We start from the raw sequence: 14911 nt of genomic DNA on the forward strand, positions 1-14911 counted from the left end.
CTTGCCAGGGGCTGGAGAGAGGGAAGGTGGGGCGTGACAGCTAATAGGTACAGGTTTCTTTTGGAGGTTATGAAATGTTCTGAAATTAGATTATGGTGATGATTGCACAACGCTGTAAATACACGAAAAACCACTGAATTGTGTACTTTAAACAGTGAATTTTTTGCCTCGTAAATTATATGTCAGTGAAGCCATTACATAGGAACCATCACCGTTCTGTTTCATAACTCCACTTTCTAATGTTAATAGGAAACACAAATACTTTTATTTAATATCGACAAAGGGCCATTCATTATATTATTTATCCAAACAATACTATTAGGTAAGCATTATTATTATCCCATGGTACAGAAGAAGAAACCCAGGCTCCAAGAGATTATATCATTTGCTCAGCGTTACATAGCTACCTAGGAGGTTGTATATCTAGGAATTAAATCCAGATCTATCAGGTCCTGATCCCAAAGCTTTGGGCTTAAAATTTTGGTATATTCTTTGATTATTTGTTTTGTTGTTGTTCTGGTATATATGGTAAAGACTGTTTACTGAAAACAGGCAGACACTTCCTTGTTTCTGGAATATCCTGAAATAATGGCTTGATGAAGCAGTTATGTATCACGTCTTCTATAACTACTCTATCAAATGCTCTCTTTGTGGGTGGCAGAATGGTGGGATCACTTCCCTAGAGAGTAGGGGGATAAAATGACAGAAACTCCTCTGCACCCGCCAGCTTTTTACAGCACTCAGTGCAGTTGTCTATGTGAAAGCCAGCCTGTGGACTTGTGTGTCTGCCTGAGCTCATAGCTCTGGGCACCCGGTTTGGATAAAATTATGCTCTGAAGGTCTTTTTGAGCTGGACACTTTGTCCAGGCTCTGCCTACATTGGAAACTCTCAAGATTTCCCTGTTTCAAAGATTAGCTTCTTTGGAAATCACTGGAGGGACTCCGCTACAGTGTACATTTAAATGTGCTGGTTCTCTTTTTGTTCTTGCAAAATACAGACTTGGATTAACAGGATGTAAGAGGTACTATTTGGCGGAATGTAAAATGTCTTAAATCTCCCCATATTTGGCAATGCAGTGTTCTCTCTCTCTTCCTCTCTCCTTTAGCAGATTTCCAGTTGCACTTCATAGATGGATGTCAGCTGGTCCTTTTTTCCTGTTATGTAAACTTGAGAATGATTATTTGGACTATGTTTCAAACCATTCTTCCTTGAACTTCAAACACTGTTAAAATGCACCAGAAACTCTAACTGTAATTCTTTACCAGAGTTTAGAAACACCACTTGACACTTTTCAGTGCCAGCAATTCCCTTTCTCTGTCTATAGATCTTCAGACATTTAAAAGCTCCGTTCTTCCTCTATAGGTCTTGACTCTCTTTCGTTGCTTCATTGTTGGCCAGTAATCCAGCTTTGCTTTCAATGAGAGAGGGAGAAAAAGAGAAAGGTGAGCTAGAAAAAAAAAGGGTGTGAACCCAGAAACTCAGGAGCTTTTTTTTTTTTAAAAATAGAGTTCATTCTAGTGCAAGACTGGAAAGAGGCTTAACCAGTGTCAACCAGTATCCACCAGTGAGGAGACTTCAAGTGCAAGCCACCCAGTGGCTGCTGAATACAGAATGCTCATTCAAGCACTAGTTGCTAAGCCGAAGATTTGAGGAGTGAGGTGTGTGGGGGGGGCAGGGTGGGGAGGTTTGGGGGCTAAGAATAGTTTGATGTATTTGTTATCACTGAATATCCCTCCCCCAACGCCATTTATTTTGCATAATGAATATTTCCACAGAGACAATTCACGCTTATGGTTGTATCCCATATTCCCTAGCACGTTTCCGTGTGAGCATGATTTCTTGAAAACACTGTGGACGCATTTAGCAGGAATCACGCTCTTTTTTTTTTTTTTTTTTGCGGTACGCGGGCCTCTCACTGTTGTGGCCTCTCCCGTTGCGGAGCACAGGCTCCGGACGCGCAGGCTCAGCGGCCATGGCTCACGGGCCCAGCTGCTCCGCGGCATGTGGGATCCTCCCGGACCGGGCCACGAACCCGTGTTCCCTGCATCGGCAGGCGGACTCTCAGCCACTGCGCCACCAGGGAAGCCCTGGGATTATGTTTCGATGGCTGTTTTTGGTGTATACAAACAGGTATAAGAATACAGACTCTTTGCGGCTTCAGGAGGGTAAAAGTCGTTTGCAAATTGACAGTGGAGAGATTCTGAGAACAAAGTGTTTCAAACAGATTTCCCACACGATTGCTGTCGGATATGTCTTCTCCTGACACTGAGCGAACATTGTAAATTGTCAGTTGTCAATGTATTGTCAACCAAGGTTGACAATACATTCAGACAGGAATATGTTTAATATCCCTACAGAATTTTAACGAAAGTGACTTTTGGTTCTCTGCTCTTCTTACACAACTAAACAAACTTGGTACTTTAATGTTATTTCCTTTCCTACTATAGTAACCAAAGCGATTGTCAAATAAAAGAGACCAGGGGATAAATATAGAAAACTAATGGAATTACAGAGGGTGGAGCTCTTTTATTTTAGAAATGAAACTGAAGCCAAGAGAGGTAAGGCGATTTGCCTAGGGTCACAAACATTTGTCGTGTCCGTGGAGGGGGCATCATATTCATTTTGTGTGACTGATCACTAGAGTCTCATACAGAGGCAACTTGGTCTTTGATGCCATCTGAAGTGGATTCACGCTCAAACCAATGGCCACCTGTGTCCATGAAGAGCCTTGGATGGTGAGGAGAGGAAAGTGGGTTATGTTCCCAGTAACAGTGGGAGAACTAAGGAAGAAGGCCAGGCAGTACCCCAGAGTGGCAAAGAGGGGATAGGGAGCAGGCCAGTAGATGCCGAGAAGGTCTCCTGGACCACAGTCCACATACCAGCCATCACGTGGTCCCTCAAAATACGGGATGTTAGGAAAATGCTAAAAAGTCAAGGAAGGCTTTAGGTCAGTGGCTCTCAACGTTGGCTGCCCTTGAGAATCACCTGAGGAGCTTTTAAAAACTGATACCCAGGCTAAACCCCAAACCAATTTCATCAGTGTTTTCAATGGTGGTCTCCATTTATATGCAAAATTGAGAACAACTACTCCAGATAAATCTAGTATAGAGCCATTAAAGGAATGATAGATGTAGCTTATCCCTAAATTCTCGAGACTGAGACTTTGCTTTTCTTTAAGTTCCTGAGTGCTGCTATCAAAAATGAGGCATTACCTCCTCTTACTCTGCTAATGCTCTTTTTTAGTAGTAATATAGTGACATACTGGACATGTGCTGAGTTTGGGTCACCTTTATTTTTTATTCCAATTAACTACTTATGTATAAGAAATCACTCCAAAACTTAGTGGTTTAAAATGGCAATGACTATTGTTTCTCAGGATTCTGTGGGTTGGTTGGGTGATTTTTCTGCTGACTTTGCTTGGGTTCACTCACACAGTTGCATTCAGCTGGAGGGTTGGCTGGGCTGACAGACATGAGACAGCCTCACTCACACATCTGTGGTTGATGTTGGCTGGGGCACCTTGGTTCTTTCTCCAGGTCAGCATTCCAAGAGAATAAAGGTGGAGCTACAAGGTCTCTTAAGGGCGAGGCTTGGAAATCACATCACTTCACTTCTGCTGCATTTTACTGGTCACAGACCTCCCACTACAGGAAATGTAATTGACTCAGGGCCTCATCTCTGTGCTTTGAAATTCATTGCTGCGTTTGTGCAGAGGCCACAGGCTGGATATTAAATCAGACCTGTTCCTGGGAGATATGGGACTCTGTTTTTGGCCGACTTTGGCTAAAGGATTCCTCGATGACTTTGCTGAACCTTTTTCTTAGACACTTCTACCCAACGTTTTCTCGCTCTTTCCTTCTCTCAAGATCTGACTTGCCTCAAGGTCTGATGTTCTCTCAACTTTCTCTCCCCAATTCTTTCACGCAGGTGCTTCCCCTAATAAAAATACTTGCACATTTAGTTTTTCCTTGACTTCTTCTTAGAGGACCTAGATTAGCCTAGTAACTTGAAGACCAGCCCAGATTCAAGGGGAGAGGAAATAGACTTCATCTCTTGGTGGAAGGAGCAGGAAAGTCACACTGCAGGGGAGAGTGAGAGGAATTGTTCGCACCATCTTTGAAAACAATCTCCCATGATTTCCCCACGGCAAAGGCCTCCTCCCTCATTCTCCGCACAGATGCTTTAGGTGGAATTGATTCTATTCCCAGCTTCAACGTGAGTGAGTGATGCCAGTGGGATGCTATTAGGAGGTGGGCCCTTTGGGGAGTAATTAGGTTCAGATGAAGTCATGAAGGTAGAGCCTCCATGATAGGATTAGCGCCTTTATAAGAAGAGACTAGAGCTCACTCTCACTGACTTGTGAGAAGAGACTGGTGAGAAGCCAACCATCTGCAAACTGGGAAGCAGGCTCTCACCAGACACCAGATCTGCCAGCACCTTGATCTTGGACTTCCTAACCTCCAGAACTGTGAGAAGTAAGTGTTTGTTGCTTAAGTACCCAGTCTATGGTAATTTTGCTATTTTGCCTGAGTTGACTGAGACAGAAGGTTAAATATCTCACTAATAATTTGTACATTGATCACATGTTGAGATATTTTGGATATATTGGTTTAAAGTACATAATTATAAATTAATTTCACCTTTTTAAGTTTCTTTACTAACTAGAAAATATAAAGACTCATTTGCAACTTGCTTGATATTTCTGTTATGTAAGCACTGCCTTTGAATATCAAAAGTTCCCAAGAAATTAAATCAATATTTTTAGTTAAAATATTTATTTTGAAATAATTGTAGATTCACATGCAGTTGTAAGAAATAAACAGATCCCTTGCATCCTTTACTCAGTTTTACCTAATGATAACTTACCACAAATTTATAGTATAATATCACAACTAGGATATTGACATTGATACAGTCAAGATACAAAAGATTTCCATCAAAACAAGGATCCCTCATGCTGCCCTTCTATGGTCACACCCACTACTGTACACCCTCACTCTCTTGGTAACCCCTGGCAATCACAACTCTGTTCTGCATTTCTGTAAATCTGTCATTTCGAGAACGTTGTATAAATGAAATTATACTGTATGTAACCTTTGGGGGTTGGTGTTTTTTCACTCGCATGATTCCTCAGGGATTCATCCAGTTTGTTACATGTATCAGTAGTTGGTTCCTTTTACTGCTGAGTAGTATATCATGGTATGGATATATCACAGTTTGTTTAACAATTCACCCATGAGGAAAGACATCTAGGTTGTTTCCATTTGGGGGCTATTACAAATAAAGCTGCTATAAATATTCATGTACAGGTTTCTGTGTGAAGCTAAGTTATCTTTCTCTGGGATAAGTTCCCAGGAGTGCAATTTCTGGGTCGTACGGTAGTTGCATGTTTAATTTCTAAGAAACGACCAGACTGTCTTCCGGAGTGGCTGTACCATTTTACATTCCCATCGGCAATGTAGGAGTGACTCAGTTCCCCCACGTTTTCCCTAGTCATTGGGGTTGTCACCACTTTTTATTTTAGCCATCCTGATAGGTATAGAATGGCATCTCATTCTGGTTTTAATTTGCATATCCCTAATGGCTAATGATGTTGAGCATCTTTTCAAGTGTGTGTTATTTTCCATCTATACATCTTATTTGGTGAAATATCTCTTCATTCATTTTGTCTATTATCTAATTGGATTGTTTGCTTTATTACTGTTGTTTCAAATTCTATTCTAGATAATAGTCTGTCAGGTATATGGTTTGCAAATATTTTCTCCCAGTCTTTTCATGCTTTTAACAGGGTCTTTCTGAAAGCAAAAGTTTTTAATTTTGAGAAATCTAAATTATCTGTTTTCTTCCCTTATGGGTCAAACTTTTGGTGTCAGTCCTAAGAAATCTTTGCCTAACCCTAAACCCTTAAGATTTTCTCATATTTTTTTCTATAGGTTTTATAGTTTTACATTTTACACTTAAGTCTGTGATTCATTTTGAGTTAATACTTGTGCAACGTATGAGACTTAAAGTTGGAGGTTCATTTTTTTGCCTAAGGATGTCCAATTGCTCCAGCACCATTTGTTGAAGGGGCTATATTTTCTCCACTGATTGGCTTTTGCACGTTTGTCAAAAATCTGTTGGTTATATTTCTGTGGGTCTATTTCTGGGTTCTCTATTCTGTTCCATTAGTCTATGTGTCTATCGCGTCACCAGTGCTGCATTATCTTGATTATTGTAGCTATATAAAAAGTCTTAATATTTTAGACTGATTTCATTTTTCTCTTTTAATGTGTAAATATGGTGGACTAGATGGATTTATTCCCAAATATTAATCTAGTTTTGTATCCTTGGAATAAACCCTACTAGGTTATGGTGCAAATTCTTTGTATAGATTGCTGACTTCTATTTGCCAGTATTTTGTTAAGGATTTTACATCTATATTGTTATAGATTGAATGTTTGGGTCACCTCCCTACCACACACACACACACACACTCACACTCACACTCACACATACACTCGTGTTGAAGCCCTAACCTCTAATGTGATAGTATTGATATTTGGAGGTGGGGCCTTTGGGTTACATTACTAGCTACATTAGGTCATGAAGTTAGAGCCTTCATGATGGTGTTAGCGACTTAAAAGAAGTAAAGAGATCTCTCTCTCTCTTTCTTTCTCTCTCTCCACTTGCATATACCCCCCACCCCCTGCCCCACCCCCATAAAAAAGAAAGTAAAAAGAAGAAAAGGCCACATGAGGGACACATCAAAAAGGCAGCTGTCCGCAAGGCAGGAAGATAGTCTTCACGAGGAACCAAAGTGATTAGCCCTTGATCTTTGAGTTCAACCTGCAGAACTGTGATAAGTAAATATTTTATTATTAAGCCACCCAATCTATGGTATTTTTTATGACAGCCCAAGCAGACTAAGGCATATATTCATGAAGATATTGGTCTGTATGCTGTCCTTGTCTAATTTTTGTATCAGTGTAATACTAGCTTCATAAAATTGATTGGGAAGTGTTCATTCCTCTTCTGTTTTCTCAAAAATATTGTATAGTGTTGGGATAATTCTTCTTTGAATGTATAATAGAATTGTCCAGAGAAACAATCTCTTGCTGAAAAAAAAAATTTTTTTTTTTTTTGGCCCTGCAGCGTGGCTTGTGTGATCTTAGTTCCCCCACCAGGGATTGAACCCAGCCCTGGCAGTGAAAGAGCTGAGTCCTAAACAGCAGACTGCCAGGGAATTCCTGGAAATTTCTTAGAGGGAATTTTTAAGTTTTAAATTCAGTTTTCTTAACAGTTATAGAGCTAGTCAAATTAACTGTTTCTATAGGGAGAGTTGTGGTGGTTTGTGTTTTTTGAAGAAGTGATCCATTTCATCCAAGATGTCAGTCTTACGTGTGCAGCATTGTTGACAATATTCCCTTATTATTATTATTATATATATATATTTTTTTGCGGTACTCGGGCCTCTCACCGTTGTGGCCTCTCCCGCTGTGGAGCACAGGCTCTGGATGTGCAGGCTCAGCGGCCATGGCTCACGGACCCAGCCACTCCGCGGCATGTGGGATCTTCCCGGACCAGGTCACGAACCCGTGTCCCCTGCATCGGCAGGTGGACTCTCAACCACTGCGCCACCAGGGAATCCCCCCTTATTATTTTTTGATGTCTGTAAGTGATATTCCATTTCATTCCTGATGTTGGTAATCTGTATCGTCTCTTTCATTCTTTTTTTCTCTTTCAGTTATGCTAGAGGTTTATCAATTTTATTGATCTTTTCAAAGAACTGGCTCTTTATTTCATTGATTTTTCTCTATTTTTCTGTTTTCAGTTTGATTTCTTTTGCTCTCACTGTTATTTTCTTTCTTCTGCTTGCTTTGTGTTTGTTCACTTATTTTTTCCTTGGTTCTTGAGGTGGAAGATTAAATTATTGGTTTGAAACTTTTTCTGTTTTCTGCTGTATGCATTTCATGTTATGAACTTTGCTCTCAACACCCACACATTTTAATAGGTTGTATTTTCATTTTCATTCAATATAATATATTTTGAAATTTTGCTTGAAATTTCCTCTTTGACCTATGGCTTATTTAGAAGTGTGCTGATTAATTTCCAAATGTTTGGAGATTTTTTGTTGTTGTTATCTTTCTGTTATTTCTAGTTTGATTCCATTTGTGGTCAAAGAGTGCACTCTGTATGATTTCAGTTCTCTCAAATTTGTTGAATTTGTTTTATGTCCCAGGATATGGTCTGTCTTGGTTCTATACACATTCGGGGGCACTTAAAGATAATAGGTATTTTGCTGTTGTTGGGTAGAGTGTTCTTTAAATATTAAGATCCTATTGGTTGATGGTGGTGTTGAATTTTTCTGTATCCTTGCTGATTTTCTGCCTAGTTTCTCTAGAAGTTGTTGAAAGAGGGGTATTGATGTGTCCAGCTATAGTTGTGGATTTGCCTATGTCTCCTTTCTGTCTTGTTTTCACTTCACATGCTTTGCAGCTCTGTTTGGTACATACACATTTAGGACTGCTATATCTTCTTGGTATTTTGACCCATTATATAATGTCTCTGGTAGTCTTCTTTGCTCTGAAGTCTACTTTACCTAATATTAATATAGTTATTACAGCAGCTTTCCATTCATTAAAGTTTGCATGATATCATTTTACTTTCAACTTGCCTATACGATTATGTTTCAAATGAGTTTCTTGTAGAGAGTATATGGCTAGGTCATGCCTTTTAATCCATTCTGCAAATCTCTGACTTTTAATTGGTATGTTTAGACCATTTACATTTAAATATAAATATTGATATGTTAGGGTTTAAGTGTACTATCTTATTTTTTGTTTTCTGTTCTGATTTTTATTTTTCTCTGCATTCTTGTGGGTTAGTTGAACATGTTTTAGACTTCAATTTTGATTTTCTCTATAGTGGTTTTAAGTGTATCTTTGTTTTGTTTTTTTTTTATTTAAATATTTTTCAAGTTTTTTATTTTTAAAAATTTATTTATTCATTTATTATTTTTGGCTGTGTCAGGTCTTCGTTGCTGTGCCCAGGCTTTCTCTAGTTGTGGCGAGGGGGGGGGCTACTCTTCATTGCGGTGCACGGGCTTCTCTTGTTGCAGAGGACAGGCTCTAGGTGCACAGGCTTCAATAGTTGTGGCACGTGGGCTCAGTATTTGTGGCTTGCAGGCTCTAGAGCACAGGCTCAGTAGTTGTGGCACACAGTCTTAGTTGCTCTGCGGCATGTGGGATCTTCCCGGACCAGGGCTTGAACCCGTGTCCCCTGCATTGACAGGCAGATTCTTAACCACTGCCCCACCAGGGAAGTCCCTTAAGTGTATCTTTGAATAGCTTTTTTTGGTGGTTGCTTTAGGTGATACATTATGTATACATATTCTAGTCAACTGGTGTCATCATTTACCAATTTGAGTGAAATATAGAAGTCTTACCTACTTTTACATTCTTTTAGTTCTACCCCATTTAAAATGTAATTGTCTTAAATACTTCTCTAGATCCATTTAGAACCACACAAGGCAGTATTATAATTTTTGCTTCACTATCGAACACACTTCAAAAAATTAAAATGATGAAGGAAAACCTACTGTATTTATTCATATTTTTTTATTACCATGTTCTTTCTTTCTTCCTGATGTTCCAAGTTTCCTTCTTTAAAAACTTCTGTTTGGGGGCTTCCCTGGTGGCGCAGTGGTTGAGAGTCCGCCTGCCGATGCAGGGGACATGGGTTCGTGCCCCGGTCCGGGAAGATCCCACATGCCGCGGAACAGCTGGGCCCGTGAGCCATGGCCGCTGAGCCTGCGCGTCCGGAGCCTGTGCTCCGCAACGGGAGAGGCCACAACAGTGAGAGGCCCGCGTACCACAAAAAAAAAAAAAAAAAAAAAAAAACAAAAAAAAAAACTTCTGTTTGACCTCCTTTCTGTTTAAAGAACTGTCTTTATACATTCTTTTAGGGTAGATTTGCTGGTGACAAATTTTCTTAGTTTTCCTTCATCTAACAGTGTCTTGATTTTTACCTTCATTCTTAAAGGATACTTTCACTGGGTATGGGTTTCTGGATTGACACTTACTTTAGCAACTGAAAGATATTGTGCCAATTATTTCTTACCTCCATGATTTCTGATAAGAAATTCACTGTCAATTTGTTTTTCCCCTATAGGTAGGGTGTAATTTTTCTTGAGCTGCTTTCAATATTTTCTCTGTCTCTAGTTTTCAGTAGTTTAATTATGTGTCTTGGCTACCATTTCTTTTTTTTTTTTTTTTTTTGCGGTATGCAGGCCTCTCACTGTTGCGGCCTCTCCTGTTGCGGAGCACAGGCTCCAGACACGCAGACTCAGTGGCCATGGCTCACGGGCCCAGCCGCTCTGGGCATGTGGGATCTTCCCAGACCGGGGCACGAACCCGGGCCCCCTGCATCGGCAGGCGGACTCTCAACCACTGCGCCACCAGGGAAGCCCTTGGCTAGCATTTCTTTGGGCTTGTTGTGTTTGGAGTTTGTAGAACTTCTTGAATCTATATGTCTCTTTCCAAATTTGGAAAATTTTAATTTATATCTATTTGAGTACTTTTCGGACTCACCCTCTTCTTCTCTCTTCTGGGATTTCAGTGACATGAATGTTAGATCTTTTGTTAATTCCCACAGGTCCTTGAGGTTCTGTTCTTTTTTCCCCAGTCTATTTTCTCTTTAATGTTCAGATTGGTTATTGTTCTATTGTTTGTTGATTCTTTCCTCTGTCCCCTCCATTCTGCTGTTGAGCCCATCCATTGAGTTTTTAAAATCAGTTAATGTAATTTTCAGTTGTAAATTTTTCATTTGTTCTACTTTGTATTTCTTTACTGTGGCTTTTTATTTCTTTGCTGGGATTTTTTATTTTAAGAAAGTGCATAATTGCTCATAGGAACATTTTCATTATGGCTATTTTAACATCTTTGTCGAGTAATCCTAATATCTCTGTCGTCTTAATGTTGGTATCTACTCAGTGTCATTTTGCATTCATTGTGAGATCTTCCTGGTTCTTAGCATAGTAAGTGATTTTTTTCCCCCAAAGGAAACCTGGACATTTTCATATTGTGTTATGAGACTTTGAGTCTTATTTAAACCTTCTATTTAAGCTGGGTCTGACACCACTCCTTTATGGTGGGGGGGGGGGTACCACCTTGTTCCTGCCAGAGAGGAGTTAGGATGAAGAATGGCTCCTTGCCATCACCATGAATATATTCCTAACTCCTTCTCTGACCTTTGCCCTGGCCTCCACATGCCCCCCGGACAGGCCTGGTTTGGGAAGTTGATATATGAATTACATATTTAAACACATATGGTTAGTGCAAAATTTACAATAATAAAAATCTAACTTTCTGCTCAGTAGAAGACTAGAAGAAATTTGAAAAAAGTTGGTTGATAAAGCTAGGATTTCCCTAGAAATCCTAGAGGATTTGGAGGAATGGTCTAGGAAGACAATCTTTAATATTTTGTGTTCAAGACAACTGATTTCAAGAGGCAAAATGGAGTAGAAGCAATATGCCCAAGAAAAGAAGGTATTCATTCTGCCATCCACTTGAGCTTCATTTTATTAACTAACATCGGGAAGGAAAGAGTTATAAGGGTAGCTTACAGGTTTAGCTAAGAGCAAGGCCTGTGTCACAGTGGGGCAGTAAGCCAATAAGAAGAAATCCATGTCTACTTAGTCCCGTTGGTATTTCATCATCACTCAAATGCACTAATGCTTAAAGAATGCACTTCACATAGTTTCCTTTCCACATCATTTTATTTTCCCCAAACACATCTATCTCTTGGGGAATTCATGGCTTCCAGCTTTTACTTTTGGAAAGTTGTGAGCTGTTTACCAACCACAACTCCATCTGCAGAAAATTTGGGCTGACACACAATCGCTGCTCTCAAAAGTTTTGACTGACACTGTGCCAAGTGACCTCAAGGACGAAGCGATCAATTCTTGGGCTAGTCTCCCACTTGGATGTTGGTCTAGCTGGGCTATGAGAAAGGAGGGAGATTCTCAGTGTAGCACCTGGGACAAGTCTCAAAGCCTTCTTTGCTTGTGAACCTTCAGCTTCAAAGAATATCTGACTGAAAGAATATCAAGGTTGGGGCCCAATAGGAGGCAAGGAGAGCTGAGAAGTGTGTGTTTATGCCTGTGAGCCTGGAGGTTTCCTTGCTGGAACAGTTAACTTGTGACTGTCTTGCTGGAAGGCTCTAAGAGGTATTCGCCATATGACTCAACTCTGTAAGTGCCATCTCGGTTCTGAGAGGGGTCTCACCAGTTGGTATTTCTGTGCTATACCCAACCATACTCATTGGAAATGGCTTTTTAATCTTATATTGGTTTCTTATTGCTGCTGTAACAAATTAGCACCAACTCAGTGGCTTAAAACAATGCAAATTCATTATCTTACAGTTCTGGAGGTCAGAAGTCTGACATAGGTCTCACTGGGCTAGAATCAAGGTGTGGGCAGGGCTGCTTTCCTTTCTGGAAACTCTAGGGGAAAATCTGTTTCCTCGCCTTTCCTAGCTTCTAGAAGCTTCCTGCGCTCCTTAGTTCATGGTCCTCTTCTATCTTAAAAGCCAGCAGTGGCCAGTTGAGGTCTTCTCACATCACTCTGGCACGGACTCTGCTGCCTCCCACTTTTACTTTTAAGGACCCTTGTGATTACACTGGGCTCACTCAGATAATCCAGGATAATCTCCCTATTCTAAGGTCATCTGATTAGCAGCCTTAATTTCCCCATCACATATGATTTAATATAGTTATGAATTCTGGAGATTAGGGTGTATATATCTTAGGGGGGCATAGTTCTACCTACCACAGAACCCCCACTGCCCTTGGAGTTTCTCATCATCAGAGTTTAGTAGTTTATAGTTGTGTTTTCACCTGTTGTCATGGAGACTCTGAGAAACCCTCCTGAGGCACTCCTAACCGTCTAGTTTGAGTCCCCACACCATCACTTTAGCATCATCTGGACCTCTTGATTTACTTAGGACTTTGGAAGGAATTCTTTCCTATAGGATATATGGTTTTGTTTCTAAGGCTTGACGAGCTGGGCATAATGTATCGTACAAATCCTCTCCCACCTCAGAAAAGAGGGTAGCACTAGTGAGAGAGAAGGGGAAAAGAACTGAATATCTGTGTACGAAGACCATCCCTTCTTCCAAATGGGTGCATTTATTCAGTCAATGAGTATTTCTTGAGTCCCTGCCATATGCCCAGACATGTACTAAATATTGGGAATGTATTGGTGAGCAAAAAAGCCCAGTGTGCAAGTTTCTAATAGTCTGCTGGAAGGTACAAATATATTTTTAAAATATTTATTTATTTATTTGGCTGCACTGGGTCTTAGCTGTGGCACGCAGGCTTCTCTCTAGTTGTGACGTGCAGGTTTTCTCTCTCTAGCTGTGGTGCAAGGGCTCCAGGGCGTGTGGGCTCTGTAGCTGCGGCACGCGGGCTCTAGTTGAGGTGCACGAGCTCAGTAGATGGGGCGCGGGCTTAGTTGCCCCGCGGCATGTGGAGTCTTAGTTCTCCGACCAGGGATCATACCCGCCTCCCCTGCTTTGGAAGGAGGATTCTTTACCACTGGACCACCAGGGAAGTCCCTGGAAGGTACAGATATTAATCAAATAGTTGCACAACCAAATGTAAGGCTTATATTTAACTAGTGCTATGATGGAGAAATATATGTCACCATATTGACCATAATAAGGGGATTGGAGCTACACAGAGAGGCCAGGGAAAGCTTCCCTGAAGGTGAGAAAATAAATCTGAGATTTGAGCTCAAAGTGAGGAATTAATTTGGAGTTGGTTTGGTGGTATAAGAAGAAAGGAATACTCATGGAGAAGGACGAATACTCATGTGCAAAGGTCCTGTGGCAGGAGAGCACGGTGAGGATGCAGCACGTAAACAAGGTTGATGCAGCAGGAACACCGGGAGCTAAGGTGAGCTTGCTGCCAGGCGAAACTGGCCAGGTAGGCTATGTTAAAGGCTTTGTCATTATTTTAAGAGTTTTAAGTCAGAGGCGGGGAGGGGACTATGTAATGTGTGTATTGAAAATTTCTCTCTGGCTGCTTTGAAGAAAACAGATTTTAGGGGACACTGTATGGATGGTAGGCCAACACAAACAAATTAGGAGGTTATTGCCACAGTTTAGGTGAGAAGTCCTGATATTGTGAACCAGGGTAGTAATGAGAGGGACAGATGTGCATTAAAGAAATATTTAGTAGGTAAGATTATGAGGACGTGATGATGGATTAGATTTGGTTAGTATGGGAGAGAGAGATGAAAAACGCTGAGCAGAAGAATGGGAGTAGATTTCACACCTGTTGACTTTGGGGGTTTTTTCCTTTCCGTTTTATTGAGCTATACTTGACCTACAGCACTGTGTAAGTTTAAGGTATATGGCTTAATGATCTGCCTCCATATATCGTGAAATGATCATCACAATAAGTTTAGTGAATATCCATCATTTTATATAGATACAAAATTAAAGAAATAGAAAAAACTTTTTTCTTGTGAGAACTTAGGACTTACTCTCTTACCAACTTTCATGTATAACATACAGCAGTGTTCATTATATTAATCACGTTGTACGTTACCCCCTAGTGCTTATTTATCTTACGACTGGAAGTTTGTTCCTTTTGACCACCTTCACCCAATTCCCCCTCCCTCTGCGCCCATAACCCTGATTCTGGTAAAAACCGCAAATCTGATCCTTTTTCTGTAAGTTTGTTTATTTGTTTCTGAAGTCTAGTCGACCTACAACACTATATTAGTTCCTGTTACATAGCATAGTGATTTGGTCTTTCTATACATTTCAAAATTATCACCATAACAAGTCTAGTTATGATATGTCACCATACAATAATATCACATGTGCTGGCTCACTGGTGGGCAGAGCTGGGTTCCTGGGGTC

The sequence above is a fragment of the Phocoena phocoena genome, chromosome 6 (assembly GCF_963924675.1).
Source record: "Phocoena phocoena chromosome 6, mPhoPho1.1, whole genome shotgun sequence".
NCBI lineage: Eukaryota > Metazoa > Chordata > Mammalia > Artiodactyla > Phocoenidae > Phocoena > Phocoena phocoena.